The sequence below is a fragment of the Bubalus kerabau genome, chromosome 3 (genome assembly GCF_029407905.1).
Source record: "Bubalus kerabau isolate K-KA32 ecotype Philippines breed swamp buffalo chromosome 3, PCC_UOA_SB_1v2, whole genome shotgun sequence".
NCBI lineage: Eukaryota > Metazoa > Chordata > Mammalia > Artiodactyla > Bovidae > Bubalus > Bubalus kerabau.
Window position 1 is genome coordinate 132,446,831 of NC_073626.1, and position 16,901 is coordinate 132,463,731.

Genomic DNA, 16,901 nt, shown 5'->3' on the forward strand with positions numbered 1-16,901 from the left:
TCTGGAAATAATATAAATAATTATTAATATTAGCTATTTTACAGATGGCTGAGAAAGCTGGGAAACCCATGGGGTCTCCACAGGTAGAATTAGAATTCAAACTTCAGCCTCCCGACTTTGAAGTTCAGTCTTTATCTTAAACCTCCCCTTTTTCCTCTTCATTGCACCCCTAATTGGATACATGTTTCCAGGGGTTACAAAGCCCAGAATTATTTGTTTCTGGAATTTGGGTAATTAATAGATAGACCACCTTCACTATGAATACTGGGGGTAAATTTTCAATTTGTTAAGAGGTCAGTGAAAGAATGAATCAGGAATGAGGCTAAACAGTGCAGATAAAACTTGCATCTTGATGACCTTCTAGTCATAGAGAATATGTTGTTATTGTTTAGTCGCTAAGTCTTGTTCAACACTCTTGTGACTCTATGGACTGTACCTCGCAAGGCTCCTCTGTCCATGGGATTTCCCAGGCAAGAAAACTGGAGTGAGCTGCCATTTTCTTCTCTAGGGAATCTTCCCGACCCAGGGGAACTCACGTCTCTTGCATTGCAAGTTGATTATTTACTGCTGAGCCACTGGGGAAGCCCATCATAGAGAATATACAGATTCTTTTTTTAAAGCCAAAATGCAGTTTATGCCTTTCAACTTAACCTTGTGTGCTATACAAACATGAGAATACAAATTAGCAAAAGAGCTTATTTATGCTTTTGCTGTCAAATCTAATCATTTTTGTTTCAAATAATACATTCTTTTTGTTATTCATCAAGGCAACAACAATGAAGTCAGCCATGTAGTATAATTGACAAGGTAGTAGCCACCTGGATGTGAACCTTGTTAACAGTCCTTCCAGGCTCAGTCTTGGTTCTTTGCCTCAGGTTTTCCTCCAGCATGTGGAGATGAGAGTGCTCTCTTGTCTCTCACATAGCTATGTTGAGGATTCATGAAAGAGTGTAAAGTGCAGACACTCTGAAAAGTTTGAAGAGCTAGATCAATCTAAAGTACTCTTTGGTAATAAATGATTGTGTTAGTTTCCACGTAACATTAGATTTCCGTCTCATGGGTGTCATTATTTTCATGTGCTCATTCCAAAATGAACTGATCATGATTTTATCAAAGTTCAGTGCAGACAACATAACACTTTTATTCATAAATTATTTTATTTCAAAATGGAAATGAAACACTCATTCTTAAGTTTCCTAGTTGCTCTTCCCTGCTTTTGTCACATGCCACATCTTGGGGAGGCAAGAGGAGTGAGCATGATCACAGTGCAGTCTTAAATTCCTTTAATGATTTTCCAACAGCTGGGGCATTAGAGTATACACGTCTTTGGAATTAGTAAATGGTACTTCAAATTTGACATGTAAATATATCTGATTTTAGGCATTAAATATATAATGGAAAATATACTGGGATTGTTGAGATTAACATACACACATTACTATACAAAAGATAGATAACGAACAACAACCTACTACATAGCACAGGGAACTATACTTACTATTTTGTAATAACCTGTAAGGGAAAAAAATATGAAAAAGAAGAGATGTATTTATATGTATAACTGAAATCACTTTGCTGTACACATGACACTAACACAAAATTGAAAATCAACTATATATATATACACATATATATGTATGTGCGTATACATATATATGTATGTGTGTGTGTGTATATATATATACACATATATATATAACTAAATATTAAATGCAGTTTTAAAAATCAAGGATCTTGGCTGTGGACTCCTATGCTTATGTTGTGCTACTGGTACATCCCTCATTGTTCCTAAAATTCTTGCTTTGAAAATTTGTTACTTTATTTTTGCATTTTGGCCAGTCCCAAGGTTTCAATTTACAAGTTTTTGTATACATAAAGTTTTATTGCCATGTGTTTGGTTATAATTACGTTTTTTTTTTTACATGTGAAATGACAGAAATCTCTATTTTGGGAGAGAGTTCTGAGGAATTGAAAAATATCTTTAAGAAAAAACAATTTTTATAGCTCTCTGACTCTTGGCTTATAGGAAAAATGAGAATAAATCCTGGCTTAGTCTTTATTTGAAACAGTCTGGATTTGTGTCTGTTGTCCTGGGGTTCCATCGGGCTTAGCACTTCTCAATTGACTTTCCATATTTAGTTCAGTATTACTTTTTCATTGTATTATATTTTTTGATTAGGATGTAACTTGCATAAAGTTGAAAAGCCTTTAAGGTTCAGCATAACACCTTTTGCATACATATACACCTGTGTAACTGTTGTCCAATTTAAGACACAGAAAACACTTCCAGCAACCTAGACTCTCCTGGCACATTTTGGTTGATGCCTCCCCAGAGGAAATCAATGTTCTGACCTTTAACATTATAGATTAATTTTGCCTGATTTTGAACTTGATGGAAATGGAGTCATTACCAAATGTTATTGTTAAAATCAGGAGGGATTTGTTACATTTCTGCTTTGTACTTTAAGCTTCTTCCATGGTCTCTTCTAATCATGTATGAGGAGCATGCAGAAAATAGTTCTGACTTTATGTGTTGTTTAATATGAAAGATGATCAGACACAATGCGTCTTTCTTTTCCATATCCTCACCAGACACAAGGAAGCATCTGCCTACAATGCGGGAGACCTGGGTTCAATCCCTGGGTTGGGAAGATCTCCTGGAGAAGGAAATGGCAACCCACTCCAGTATTCTTGCCTGGAAAATCCCATGGACGGAGGAGCCTGGTAGACTACAGTCTGTGGGGTCTCAAAGAGTTGGACACGACTGAGCGACTTCACTCACATTCAAGTAAAGTGCGCTTAGGCCAGAGCAGCTGGCCATGTCCCAGCCTTTTGGTTCTAGGGTTGTAGGTGAGGAATATTCTTTTCTGTTGTCCCTGATGACCACCATCTGAAGTGATTTGCCATTCTTTTCTCCAGTGGACCCCATTCTGTTAGACCTCTCCACTATGACCCATCTGTCTTAGGTGGCCCCACAGGGCATGGCTTAGTTTCATTGAGTTAGACAAGGCTGTGGTCCATGTGATCAGATTGGCTAGTTGTCTGTGATTGTGGTTTCAGTCTATCTGCCCCCTGATGCCCTCTCTCAGTGCCTACCGTCTTACTTGGGTTGATAACATATGGCTTAAAAGAGTTTTCATTTACCTCATTAATTATTTATTCCATTTCTATTACTTATTTGTGGTTTTCTGAATATTTGAGATATCTGCCCTCATGAAGCTCAGAAAAGTAGAAAAACTTTCTGTGAGATACAATTAGACCACAAATTGTATTTCTCATTTTACTGAGAAAGGGAAAAGCAGAAAAGCCTTCATGAAAAAATGAATTGAAATCTGAAGTTGTATTTTTTATGAAAGTCTTGATTGCTGTCAGCAATTCATATTGTGTTTCTTTTCAATTGAATCCACTCACCTGGGTGTTTTATAAGATATGATCCACTGATCCACTTATCATATTTTCTCTGACTCATGAGGTTTTTTAAAGTGTATTTTTTAATATAGATTTCAAGCCTGATTTCACTCTGGTTAGAGAACGTACTCTGTATGACTTCAGTCAGTTGTTACTGACCAGCATATGGTCACCTTTTAAAAATGATCATGGTAGTTTTCAAAGAACATAATATTCTGTAATTGGGTGCAGTGTTTCATACATATGCAGTGAATTAAGGCCATTAAAATTGTCTATATCTTCATTAATTTTTTTGCTTATTAGTTACTGATAAAATTATATTGAAATATCTCCACTTGTATTTAAGTGCCACCCTACTATTTCTTCTCATAATTACTTCTACATTTCATATATGTAAGTGCATAAATTACAGTTACCCCAGTTACCCCACCAGGAATGAAACTCAGGCCCCCTGCACTGAGAGCATGGAGTCCTAACCACTGGACTCCCAGGGAAGTTCCCTCTACATTTTCTTTATTTGCATTATTGGAGAAGTTTATACCAGTATATCCACTTTGGAAATCAGTTTGACATTATTCATAATAGATGATTGTTCACATGCCCTATGACTTAGTCATTCCAGACTTTGATATATTTAAAAAAGAAATATTAAAAAAAATTTAAAAAGATAATTTAGAACAGCAGTATTCATAACACCCAAACTTGAGATAATACATGTGTCAGTCCATAAGAGAATGAGTAAATAAATTGTGGCATATTCTTCTATCAGCAGAATATTTGTAAAGCAATGAAAATAACAATTGATATATAAATTTAATAGCATACATAAATATCACAGACAAGGTTGAGGCAAAGAACACAAATACAAAATAATGCATACTATGCTACTGCTAATTCACTTCAGACATGTCCGACTCTGTGTGACCCCACAGACTGCAGCCCACCAGGCTCTCCCGTCCCTGGGATTCTCCAGGCAAGAACATGGGAGTGGGTTGCCATTTCTTTCTCTAATGCATGAAAGTGACAAGTGAAAGTGAAGTCGCTCAGTTGTGTCTGACTCTTTTCGACCACATGGACTGAAGCCTACCAGGCTCCTCCATCCATGGGGTTTTCCAGGCAAGAGTACAGGAGTGGGGTGCCATTGCCTTCTCCAATGCATACTATATGACTCTATAGTACACTAAAGAATCATGACTTTAGAGCGATGGATGGAAATTGAGAGGGAATGGATGTGAGGTGGCTATTTGAGAGATTTAAGTGATCATTTAATTTATTAAATTGATGATTATTAAAAAGGGGTTTGCCTTCTGCTAATTCTTGAATTGAACATTTATGTGTTGTGCACTTTTCTGTATATTTGATATATCAATTTCAAATATATATAAAAACCAGGGGAGTGGCCAAGTTGACAATGTATGAAGACCTTGAGCTCACTTTCTCCCACAGGCACCCCAAAATTACAACTATGTGTAGAGATATTATTTTATGAGAAAAATCAGAAGACTAGAAGAAAATATCTTCAACAACTAAAGATAAAAAGAAGGAACCACAATAAGATGGGTAGGAAGAGCAAAGATGATATACAGTTAAGACAAGGTGGGTGACTCACCAATGGGAGGATAATTACAATTGCAGAGCTTCTTGCCTAAGAGTGATTGGCCCAAGCCCAGCATCAGGTTCCCTAGCCCAGAGATCCTGCACAAGGAAAATGAGCCCCCAGAACACATAGCTTTAAAGACCAACAAAGTTTACTCTCAGAGGAGCTAAAGAGCTATGGAACGGAGACTCCACCCTCAAAGAGCACACACAAAATCTTCAGAACCCAGGGCAGAGTGGTAGTTTCAAAGGAGCCTGGGTTAGATACATCCGCTGATCTGGAAGAACCTCTTAGAGGAGCAGAAGGCAGCTGGGGCTCACCCTGGGAACACAGACACTAGCCATAGCCGTTGGGAAAGCTGGATCTACCATGTGGACTCTGATGCTTGTAAGTGCCACTGTAGACTCCTCCTTCAAGCTTTTTAACTCTGGGACCTGGACCCACGCACCTGCTTGTCAGCACCAGTACTGAGACACCTAAGCCCAAGAAACTTACCTGGCAGAGACAGAGCCCCACCCCTAGTCCTGCCTTAAAGGCTTCTGTGCCCACAGTCACCCCAGGACCCCTGTATTCTTTAATAATAGGGATCTTAAAATTTATGAAACTCTTTGGCCCATTTTTTGATTGGGTCGTTTATTTTTCTGGAATTGAGCTGCAGGAGTTGCTTGTATATTTTTGAGATTAGTTGTTTGTCAGTTGCTTCATTTGCTATTATTTTCTCCCATTCTGAAGGCTGTCTTTTCACCTTGCTTATAGTTTCTTTTGTTGTGCAGAAGCTTTTAATTTTAATTAGATCCCATTTGTTTATTTTTGCTTTTATTTCCAATATTCTGGGAGGTGGGTCATAGACATTTCTCCAAAGAAGACATACAGATGGCTAACAAACACATGAAAAGATGCTCAACATCACTCATTATCAGAGAAATGCAAATCAAAACCACAATGAGGTACCATTTCACACCAGTCAGAATGGCTGCGATCCAAAAGTCTACAAGCAATAAATGCTGGAGAGGGTGTGGAGAAAAGGGAACCCTCTTACACTGTTGGTGGGAATGCAAACTAGTACAGCCACTATGGAGAACAGTGTGGAGATTCCTTAAAAAAATTGGAACTGCCATACAACCCAGCAATCCCACTGCTGGGCATACACACCAAGGAAACCAGAATTGAAAGAGACATGTGTACCCCAATGTTCATGGCAGCACTGTTTATAATAGCCAGGACATGGAAGCAACCTACATGTCCACCAGCAGATGAATGGATAAGAAAGCTGTGGTACATATACATAATGGAGTATTACTCAGCCATTAAAAAGAATACATTTGAATCAGTTCTAATGAGGTGGTTGAAACTGGAGCCGATTACACAGAGTGAAGTAAGCCAGAAAGAAAAACACCAATACAGTATACTAATGCATATATATGGAATTTAGAAAGATGGTAACGATAACCCTGTATGCGAGACAGCAAAAGAGACACAGATGTATAGAACAGTCTTTTGGACTCTGTAGGAGAGGGTGGGGGGGGATTATTGGGGAGAATGGCATTGAAACATGTGTAATATCATATAAGAAACTAATCACCAGTCCAGGTTTGATGCAGGATACAGGATGCTTGGGACTGGTGCGCTGGGATGACCCAGAGGGATGGTATGGGGAGGGAGGTAGGAGGGGTGTTCAGGATTGGGAACACGTGTACACCCGTGGTGGATTCATGTTGATGTATGGCAAAACCAATACAATATTGTAAAGTAATTAGCCTCTAATTAAAATAAATAAATTAAAAAAATTTTATGAAACTCAAAAAAATATGGTAACACCAAATAATAGATATTAGTGTTCTCCAAAGTTTTAATTACAAAAATATTCTGTACATGTGTCCTTCATACATAATGTTGTGGGGTCCATAAATCCTATACATAAATCCTAGTGCTATTTCACAATATAAAGTGTATATTATATACAAAAATAGAAAGTTATAAGGTTTTATATGAACAGAAATTTTATCATTTTCTTTCAGCACCTCAGTAGATCAGCTTGAGATGCTCTTTTGAGAGTAGACTGTGAATTTCACCTGAAATAGACCACTTCTCTGTTACTGAGGAGTTTACAAAAGAGTTGATGGTAATGTGTTAATATTCAGAATATTGAGATAGCCTGTGTCTTTCATCCTTAACAAAAAGATTTTCATGATTTTTAGAAATTAAGAGCAAGACCTTCATATAAGAACTGACGTTGACATAACTCAGAGAAAGACAGCTTGAGTCTTTGACATCCAGTCATTTACATTCTGGGAAGCTTTTCCTCCTCTGGGCTTACTTTTTGGTGGAGAGTTCATGGAGAAATTGAATTGAATCTTGAGACAATCATTAAATTGTTAAAGGAACAATCTCCATAATTGACATCTCTCGAGTAATAGGAATTTGATGTGATAAGGGGAATTTTGAGTGATTATTGTTTTTTTTTTAATTTTATTTTATTTTTAAACTTTACATAACTGTATTAGTTTTGCCAAATATCAAAATGAATCCGCCACAGGTATACATGTGTTATTTAACTTTATTTCTTTACCTGGATCATAGTCATAATTAAAAAGGGATTAGCTTTATGTTAATTCATTTAGTGGGATATTTGTGTTTCGTACACTTGCCTATATATTTGAATATCAAAAGAGGAATTAAGAATGAAAAAGTCCTATTGTATGGCACTATATTCATTCAGGGAACTATATTAAATATTCTGTAACCAAAATGGAAAAGAATATATATATATATATATATATATACACACACACACACACACTCAGATGTATACATATACATCTGAATCACTTTGCTGTATAGCAGAAATTAGCACAACACTTTAAATCAACTATACTTCAATAAAAATCAATATTTTTTTCAAAAAAAGAATGGAAATGCTTACAACAACTCAAGTCATAGCCTCTAGGGAGTATCTCTATTAAGAATTTAAAACAAAGCAAAATAAAACAAAACAACAAAAACAAATTTCCATGTGTATTTTCCTAAAAAGACCAGCAGGCATGAAAGTTATTTCTTGAAGAGTTGGTTATAGAGCAAATAAGCAAGTTTACAAGTTAGGATTTCTGTTTAACTAAAACAGGCAGGAGGCTCACCTCATGATACTTACTATATAAATACTCTTCTCAGAGAATGTGTAAGAGGCTAAATGAATCTCTTGAATTGGAGATTCTGTATCATTGGAGGCTGAATTATACATGAATTGATGATAACTGAAATTAAGATTTCAACAGCTTGTTCAGTGAGAAGAAGAAGGAAAATACAGATTACAGATCTGTTTTTACTTAAAAGACACATTTACATTTGAGTAAAGAGTATATGAATCAGAAAGTTGAAAAAAGTACCCCATATTTTGTTTGTTATGATATACAGAGTATAGATGTCACTCTTACAAGTCACTCACATCCTTACAGCCAGAAAAAAGCTGAACAAACTGAAAATCAATGCCTATTTTTGGACCCATTGAAGAAAAAAGATTTGAGTACCAACTGCCTTCCTGTAATCAGGAGAGACAGGTGAATCCAGAGAATCACAGCTGAGATATTCCTACCTGGAGTAGACAATGTTGGAGCTATAAATTGGGAGGAACTCTGAAGTGGTAACTTTGACACAATGCCAGAGATGGTGTGTGAACTAACATGAGAAACTCTTGGAGGCCTCAGTTCTTGGGTGCCTCTAACAGTTGTGTGGCTTTTACCTACAGTAATCCTACCAGGTTCTGATAGCATTGATCAAGAAACATTCACTCATGTCTCTTACTAAGGATGGAAAAGGGTAACAATTGTGAAATTTTCCCAGAGTGGTCCATATAATAAAAGCCTATACTCTGAGGGGAAAGACTTTTACCAGAGTTTTATTCCAGCTGATAGAAAGTCATTCTGCCCACTCTAGTCCTTTCTAGCTTTTTGTCTCATCTAAGGTACAATAACAGCGCAATAAAAACATTGTGTCAAGTCCACAGCCCATAGACACAGGAGGAAGGGAAGGAAGACATAAATATTACGTGATAAAAGACTTACATCTTAGACTATGGAATTTTAGTCTAATGTGATTTTAATGTTTTGGGCAGATCACAGAAAAACTTACTAGTGAGTGATTTATGAAACAAACCTTATCCCTCATTTTAAATATTGACAGAATTTTCCCTATTCAGTCTTTTAGAAACTCTTTGGCCCTTACATGAATGCTAAAGATCAATGATTCAGTTCAGTTCAGTTCAGTCTCTCAGTAGTGTCTGACTATTTGTGACCCCATGTACTGCAGAACGCCAGGCCTCCCTGTCCATCACCAATACCCACAGTTCACCCAAACTCATGTCCATTGAGTCAGTGATGCCATCCAACCATCTCATCCTCTGTCATCCCCTTCTCCTCCTGCCCTCAATCTTTCCCAGCATCAGGGTCTTTTCAAATAAATCAGCTCTTCGCATCAGGTGGCCAAAGTATTGGAATTTCAGCTTCAACACCAGTCCTTCCAATGAACACCCAGGACTGATCTCATTTAGGATGGACTGGTTGGATCTCTTTGCAGTCCAAGGGACTCTCAAGAGTCTTCTCCAACACCACAGTTCAAAAGCATCAATTCTTTGGCGCTCAACTTTCTTTACAGTCCAACTCTCACATCCATACATGACTACTGGAAAAACCATAGCCTTGACTAGATGGACTTTGTTGGCAAAGTAATGTCTCTGCTTTTGAATATGCTGTCTAGGTTGGTCATAACTTTCCTTCCAAGGAGCAAGCGTCTTTTAATTTCATGGTTGCAGTCATCATATGCAGTGATTTTGGAGCCCCCAAAAATAAAGTCAGCCACTGTTTCCCCATCTATTTTCCAAGAAGTGATGGGACCAGATGCCATGATCTTAGTTCTCTGAATGTTGAGCTTTAAGCCAACTTTTTCACTCTCCTCTTTCACTTTCATCAAGAGGCTCTTTAATTCTTCTTCATTTTCTGCCATAAGGGTGGCATCATCTGCATATCTGAGGTTATTGATATTTCTCCCATCTCATTTAGAAATTCTCTTGAGATACTGGTGTGTTATTTAGATGGGTCAGAAAGTTTGAATGCATGTAAAGAAATTTGGTGTACTCCGGGCTTCCCTGGTGGCACAGAGGTTAAAGCATCTGCCTGCAATGTGGGAGACCTGGGTTCGATCCCTAGGTGGGGAAAATCCCCTGGAGAAGGAAATGGCAACCCACTCCGGTATTCTTGCCTGGAGAATCCCATGGACAGAGGAGCTTGGTGGGCTACAGTCCAAGGGTCTCAAAGAGTCGGACACGACTGAGCGACTTCCCTTTCACTTTTCACTTTAATGCATTGGAGAAGGAAATGGCAACCCACTCCAGTGTTCTTGCCTGGAGAATCCCAGGGACGGGGAAGCCTGGTGGCCTGCCATCTATGGGGTCGCACAGAGTCGGACACGACTGAAGCAACTTAGCAGCAGCAGCATATAACCTTATTACCTTCATTTAGCCCCTGAGAGGTTCTGTAACTTCTTCTTAAAGTACTCTGCACACGCACACACATATATATGATGTATATAGATATGAATTTGGGTTATCACCCTACCACTGTGAATAGCAAACAACATATTGAAATGATCCAGTGAGCATTAAGAATGAAGGAGAAAGTATAATAGAATAAGTAGTGGCTCTTAATGCAGGATCAGGAAGGGAGAAAATCTCCATTCTGATCACTCTGCCCTCAGGGATTCAGATCTGATAGCTCTACTGGATCCCAGGGACCTGTGCTCTCTGATCCTCCATCATTATTCTGAGGTACGTTTGTGCTTATAAACACAGTGGAAAGTGGGAGAAAGAGGACAGATACCCCACTTCCTGATGTTTGATTTTGGTATTCCTATTCAACTCACCATGAAGATCTGTGAGTCCTTAGGCAAATTAATTTCTTAAACCTTGTTTTCTTTGTCTGTAGAAAGGACTGGGGGGAATTCCTTAGAGGAATATTGTAAGGAATAATGCCTTGTATGTACAGACTGCTCTGCATGGTATCTGGCTCATGCGAAGTATTAACTGAGAAAAATACAGAATCTCAGCTTTACAGATTCTGAAGGAAGATTATGTTGGAAGTACAGGTGAGCAGGAAGGCTTCCCAGAGGAGGAAATATAGGAAACAAAACCTAAGGTATATTTTAATAGAAAGAGGTAGCACAAGGCTATGCTCAAAGAAAGCTGGGATCACAACAACCAAGTTATGACTCAGATTTCCTGCTCACAGGTGTGTCCTGCAAACATCTCATTAATCCCACATGATGGTTGCTGGGGAAGAAATACAGGGAGGAATGCTGATCCAGCTCTCTCTCTCTTTCTCTTCCTCTCTCTGTCATACACACAGACATAAATACACACACATACACACAAGGAGAGGGAAAGGGTGCTATGCAGTCTCCTTCAAGGCTAGGTCCTGATGGGGGCCATGGCATCATGGTGCATGGGCTTCAGGGTCATGGCAACAATAATCAGAGAGTAGAGTTTAAGAGTCACACATCATTAAGTGTAAAGGAAAAGGCAAAAGGGCAAAGGACATCTACAAAGGATACTGATGTGAGATGGAGGCTGCTGATGTTAGCAAAGCTGCTAGGGGCAAGCAAGGAAAGAGAGGTCCTGAGGAAATTCCACAGCCAGAAAGTAAATATGCGTTTTCTCCAGTGGTAGAATCTGTAGCCCGTGATGCAAGGATACCTCTCAAAAGGGGATTTCTGAATCTGATCATTAGTAGCCAATAACCTCAGTACTGGGCTTCCCTCATGGCTCAGAGGTAGAGACACCACCTGCAATGATGGAGATGCAGGTTCAATCCCTGGGTTGGGAAGATCCCTTGGAGAAGGAAATGGCAACCCATTCCGGTATTCTTGCCTGGGAAATCCCATGGACAGTGGAGTCTGGCAGGCTACAGTCCCATGGGGTTGCAAAAAAGCAGACATGACTCAGTGACTAAACAACAACAATAACAAACCTCAGTGCCAGAGTAGGGAATGACGGATACGGACAGCAGAACACAGACCCATTCTCTCTCCCAGAGGCCAGCTGGCATAATCACACATGCTAGAAGTCCCCCAGGTGACCTCATTCACCCGGAAGCAGAGAGACTTAAACCACGTGACTCAGCAGTTCAGGAGTGTCCTCCTGGGAGCAGCAGGACTTTTAGTATTCCACTGTCAGTCTGGAGAAATACTATAAATATGGGGGTGTCAACACTTCTCTGTGGTTAGTTTAATATGTCACTGTCCTACAGCTTTAGGGCACAAACTTAAGGCCCACAGTGGTGAACGCACTGAGAGCAATGCAGAAGAATTAGGGCTTTCAGACAAGGAAAGCCAGATTAGAACCGTAAACAAAACATGTTTCATGCAAGATAACTCTCTGAATCATTCTCATAGAGGATAGAGACAAAAACATTTAAGAATTTATACCTTTTTTCTTGTCCCCAGATCTGAATTTTCCATCATAGTCCCATTGCCATTTTATGATAAAGTTCTGACACCAAGATATGGGATCATTTATGAGGCTGCAGGAACATAGGACAAAATGGCTAAAAAAAAAATAAAATAATCGCTTATTTTGATTTAGTCTTCTCCTCTGCCCAGTAATGACTTTGGATGCCATCCTATTGACCTTCCCTGCTTTTGTTCCCATCCAAATCGATACAGTATGCAATATCATAAATTTGCCTGGCTCTCTTTCAGCTCATTGCTGGACCAAACACTCCGCCTGCAAACTGGGTGATAATGAAGCTGTGGGCGAGGTGGCCTCCTGTAATCAGCGATCATCACAGTGGGGCCTGACTTTAAAGTAAATGATGAATAGGCAGTCAGATCCAATAGAGCTGGGGAGATATTGATCAAGAATCAGCCTTGTAAAGTTAAAAACTTGACGTGGAGTTCTACAGGCAATGAGCATTAGCTGCAAATAGCAGGTTCAAAAAGTTTTCTCAATAAGGTTTGTTACCAGCTGGACCAGAGAGAATGTTAATAATTTATGTGCATGGAATATGTTTCCTCATGGAAGTGGCCACCATCCAGTTGCAAAATATATACTATAAGATCATATAAAGCACACATATAAATTTTAGAGAATAAGCCTAAACATCTATTTACCTTCCACCAGCTTAAGAAACAGAATATTTCCTGTATCTCAAAGCACCCGCCCTCTCTTTCCATGCCTGGTTTCCACTGAAGCCCCTTCACTCATTCTCAGATGTAACTCCAAGACATTTGTGTGACAAATAATTTCCTTTATTTTCATTATATTATGTCGCTTGTCAATGGGTACATTAAGAATGTATTGAGGGATAAATTAGAAGCCTGTGATTAATATAGGGCTGCATATAAAATGACAATCAATAAGGACCTACTGTATAGCATAGGCAACTTTACTAAATACTCTGTAATAACTACATGGGAAAAGAATCTGGAAAGGAACGGATATATGTATATGTATAACTGAATTATTTTGCTGTACACCTGAAACTAACACAACATTGTAAATCAACTATAATAAATGTTTTAAAACAATATGTTGCGTTGTTTCGTGTTTTCTAGTGTTTTATAAACAAGCTCAATGTTGTTTGTCTTCTCTGAGTTTCTCCTTTGTTTCAAAATCTTATCTTTGAGATCCACTCACATTGTGCATGTGACCGTGGCTCACTCAGGTTTAGTGTTTCACAGCTTCCACTGTTGGAAAAACCACATTCATGTGTTTTTTCCTACTCTCGAAAGATATTTGTGGGCACTGTGTCTATTTATTTTATTATTATTTAAAAGCTGTCCAAACTTGCTACATATCTTGTTTTGCTCATTATAACACATTTTAAAATCAGTTTATCAAGTTCTAAGAAAAAGTACTTTGGAAATTTGATTGTAATTCCACTCAATCTGAGTCAATTTAGAAGTAGAATTGTTATGATAGTATGAATTCCCATTTATTTATGCCTCCTTTATGTATTTCAATATCATATTATATTTTCTGCATAGATATTAAGCATAACATCTGCTAGATTACCTCAAGTAATTTTTTTATGATTACTATAAACGGTATCTGTATTCATTTTCTAAGGCTGCCATAACAAAGTGCAACAAATTGGGTGATTTTTAAAAAAACAGAAATTTATTCACTCACAGTTTTGGAGGCTAGAGGTCCAAATTCAAGCTGTCAGCAGGGCCATACTCCTCCGAGACTCTGGGCAGAAACTCTGTTGTGTCTCCCTTCCTTCTGTGGTGGCTGTGAACCGTTTGTAGTCCTTGGCTTAGAGCTCCATGTCTCCATTCTCTGTGTTTATCATCATGTGGGGTTCTCCCTGTGCCTGTTCTTGTGTTTCTTCTCTGCTTCTTATAAAGACACGAGTCATATTGGATTAGAGTATATCCTAATAACCTTATCTAATTTGATTATATTGGTAAGGACCCTATGTCCAAACAATGTCATATACATTGTTACCCAGGATTGGGATTTCAACACTTCTAAAGGGAGACACAACCCACAACAGTGTCTTCATTCGTTTCTTACATCTTTCTAATTGATTTCTCACTGATATATATAATGCAAGTGACTTCTACACATCAATTTTAAACTCAGGTTACTATAATCCAAGAACACCTCACTGACACACTATGATGAGAAAATAGCCATTCTGAGTTGCTGCCTAAGCATTGACCTGTACAACAATCCTGCTTACACCCAGAATCTGGACATTAAAATAAGACCGAAGTTTAGGATTCCAGGAATTAGGATTCCCAGTGTTGCAGTAAAAAGGAAAAAAAAGGACTGAGTTTTTCTCTTTCCCTTTCTTGAGAACAAAAAAAATAAAGAGAGCAGTGAGCAGGCCTAAATATTCTTAATTTTTTTTTTACTTTAACTGCTCCTAACTCTGCATGTCTGTAACTAAGTTTGCTTTTCTGCCCTCTAATTCTGCAGGAGCTACAACTCACATTTTCTCCTTTGACTCTATGCTAAACACATCCCTTATCTAGTGTTTACCCTTACAACACCCTCTGAGCCATCCGGGAAGCCCAAAAATACTAGAGTGGACTGCCATTCCCTTCTCCAGGAGACCTTCCTGACCCAGGAATCGAACTGAGGTTTCCTGTATTGCAGGCAGATTCTTTACCAGCTGAGCTACCAGCAAAGCCTAGATACGTATCAGAGCTACCAAACTGCCAGACTCAATTACTGGGTTACTGATGCCAGTTTATGACTGGCTTCGAAACAATCCAAGAGGAAGAAACCAAGATCCTATCACCCTTGTTCTTCATCACCAACTCCTGACTGCAAGTCCTTGCCTTATATAAGCCCCTAGACTTCTCATGGGGTGGTGAGAGGCACAGATTTTGAGGCATGAGTCTATTGTGTTCCCCTCTCCACTGGCTGAGAATAAAAACCAGCTTTCTATCCCCTCCAAACTCTGTATTTTTCATTCTGCTTCAGGGGGCTGAGAAGGCCAAGATTTTGGTGGGCAACAGCAGCACAAGCTCCTACCTCGCTTTTCCTGGGGCACTTTAAAAAATAACCACTTAGAGTTGAGCCTGAACAAAGGTGGCACCCCACCACCACCACCACCACCACCTTATATAAGTAATAGATGCTTGCAGCCCTGTTCCCAGGGATCTGGAACAGAGGACTGCTCTCCCATGGCTCACATTTTTTTTTTTTAATCTGGAATATAAGTGTTTTATTGCATGTATGAGGTCAATAGAGGCAGAAACCACCCTCATAAGGGATTTCCCCAGTGTTATACTGACCAATAATTTATCCCTGCACAACTTTTTTTCCTGAACTTTGTGGTATTCAATGAAACAAGATTGAAAACTGTGAACTCTCCAGTATGTAATGAGACTGGAGTTTTGGCTAAAAAAAAAAAAAGGTTTCCTACATTACTCACATCCATAAGGCCATTATCCAGTGTGAACATTATGGTGTTCTATAAGACTTTGGCTTTATTGACTATGCCAAAACCTTTGACTATGTGAATCACAATAAACTGTGGAAAATTTTGAAGGAGATGGGAATACCAGACCACCTGACCTGCCTCTTGAGAAACCTGTATGCAGGTCAGGAAGCAACAGTTAGAAGTGGGCATGGAATAACAGACTGGTTCCTATTAGGAAAAGGAGTATGTCAAGGCTGTATATTGTCACCCTGCTTATTTAACTTATATGCAGAGTACATCATGAGAAACACAAGCTGGAATCAAAATTGCCGGGAGAAATATCAATAACCTCAGATATGCAGATGACACCACCTTTATGGCAGAAAGTGAAGAAGAACTAAAGAGCCTCTTGATGAAAGTGAAAGAGGAGAGTGAAGAGTTGGCTTAAAGCTCAACATTCAGAAAACTAAGATCATGGCATCCGATCCCATCACTTCATGGCAAACAGATGGGGAAACAGTGGAAACAGTGGCTGACTTTATTTTGGGGGGGCTCCAAAATCACTGCAGATGGTGATTGCAGCCATGAAATTAAAAGACGCTTACTCCTTAGAAGGAAAGTTATGACCAACCTAGACAGCATATTGAAAAGCAGAGACATTACTTTGTCAACAAAGGTCCATCTAGTCAAGGCGATGGTTTTTCCAGTGGTCATGTATGGATGTGACAGTTGGACTATAAAGAAAGCTGAGCACCAAAGAAATGATGCTTTTAAACTGTGGTGTTGGGGAAGACTCTTGAGAGTCCCTTGGACTGCAAGGAGATCCAACCAGTCCATCCTAAATGAGATCAGTCCTGGGTGTCCATTGGAAGGACTGATGTTGAAGCTGAAACTCCAATACTTTGGCCACCTGATGCAAAGAGCTGACTCATTTGAAAAGACCCTTATGCTGGGAAAGATTGAGGGCAGGAGGA

At 38.9% G+C, this 16,901-nt stretch overlaps 1 long non-coding RNA gene across 2 annotated transcripts in view; it reads right to left on the bottom strand.

Moving 5' to 3' along the window:
- Positions 1-16,901, bottom strand: part of LOC129647785 (uncharacterized) — an 88,507-nt gene that overhangs the window by 17,377 nt on the left and 54,229 nt on the right. Inside the window, exons 2-3 of one of the 2 annotated variants that reach the window (XR_008712501.1) lie at positions 14,181-14,389; positions 12,476-12,594 (exon numbers count right to left, since the gene is read on the bottom strand). This is a non-coding gene — a long non-coding RNA (uncharacterized LOC129647785). The remainder of the gene's footprint in view (positions 1-12,475; positions 12,595-14,180; positions 14,390-16,901) is intronic. The other variant, XR_008712502.1, reaches the window with a different exon arrangement.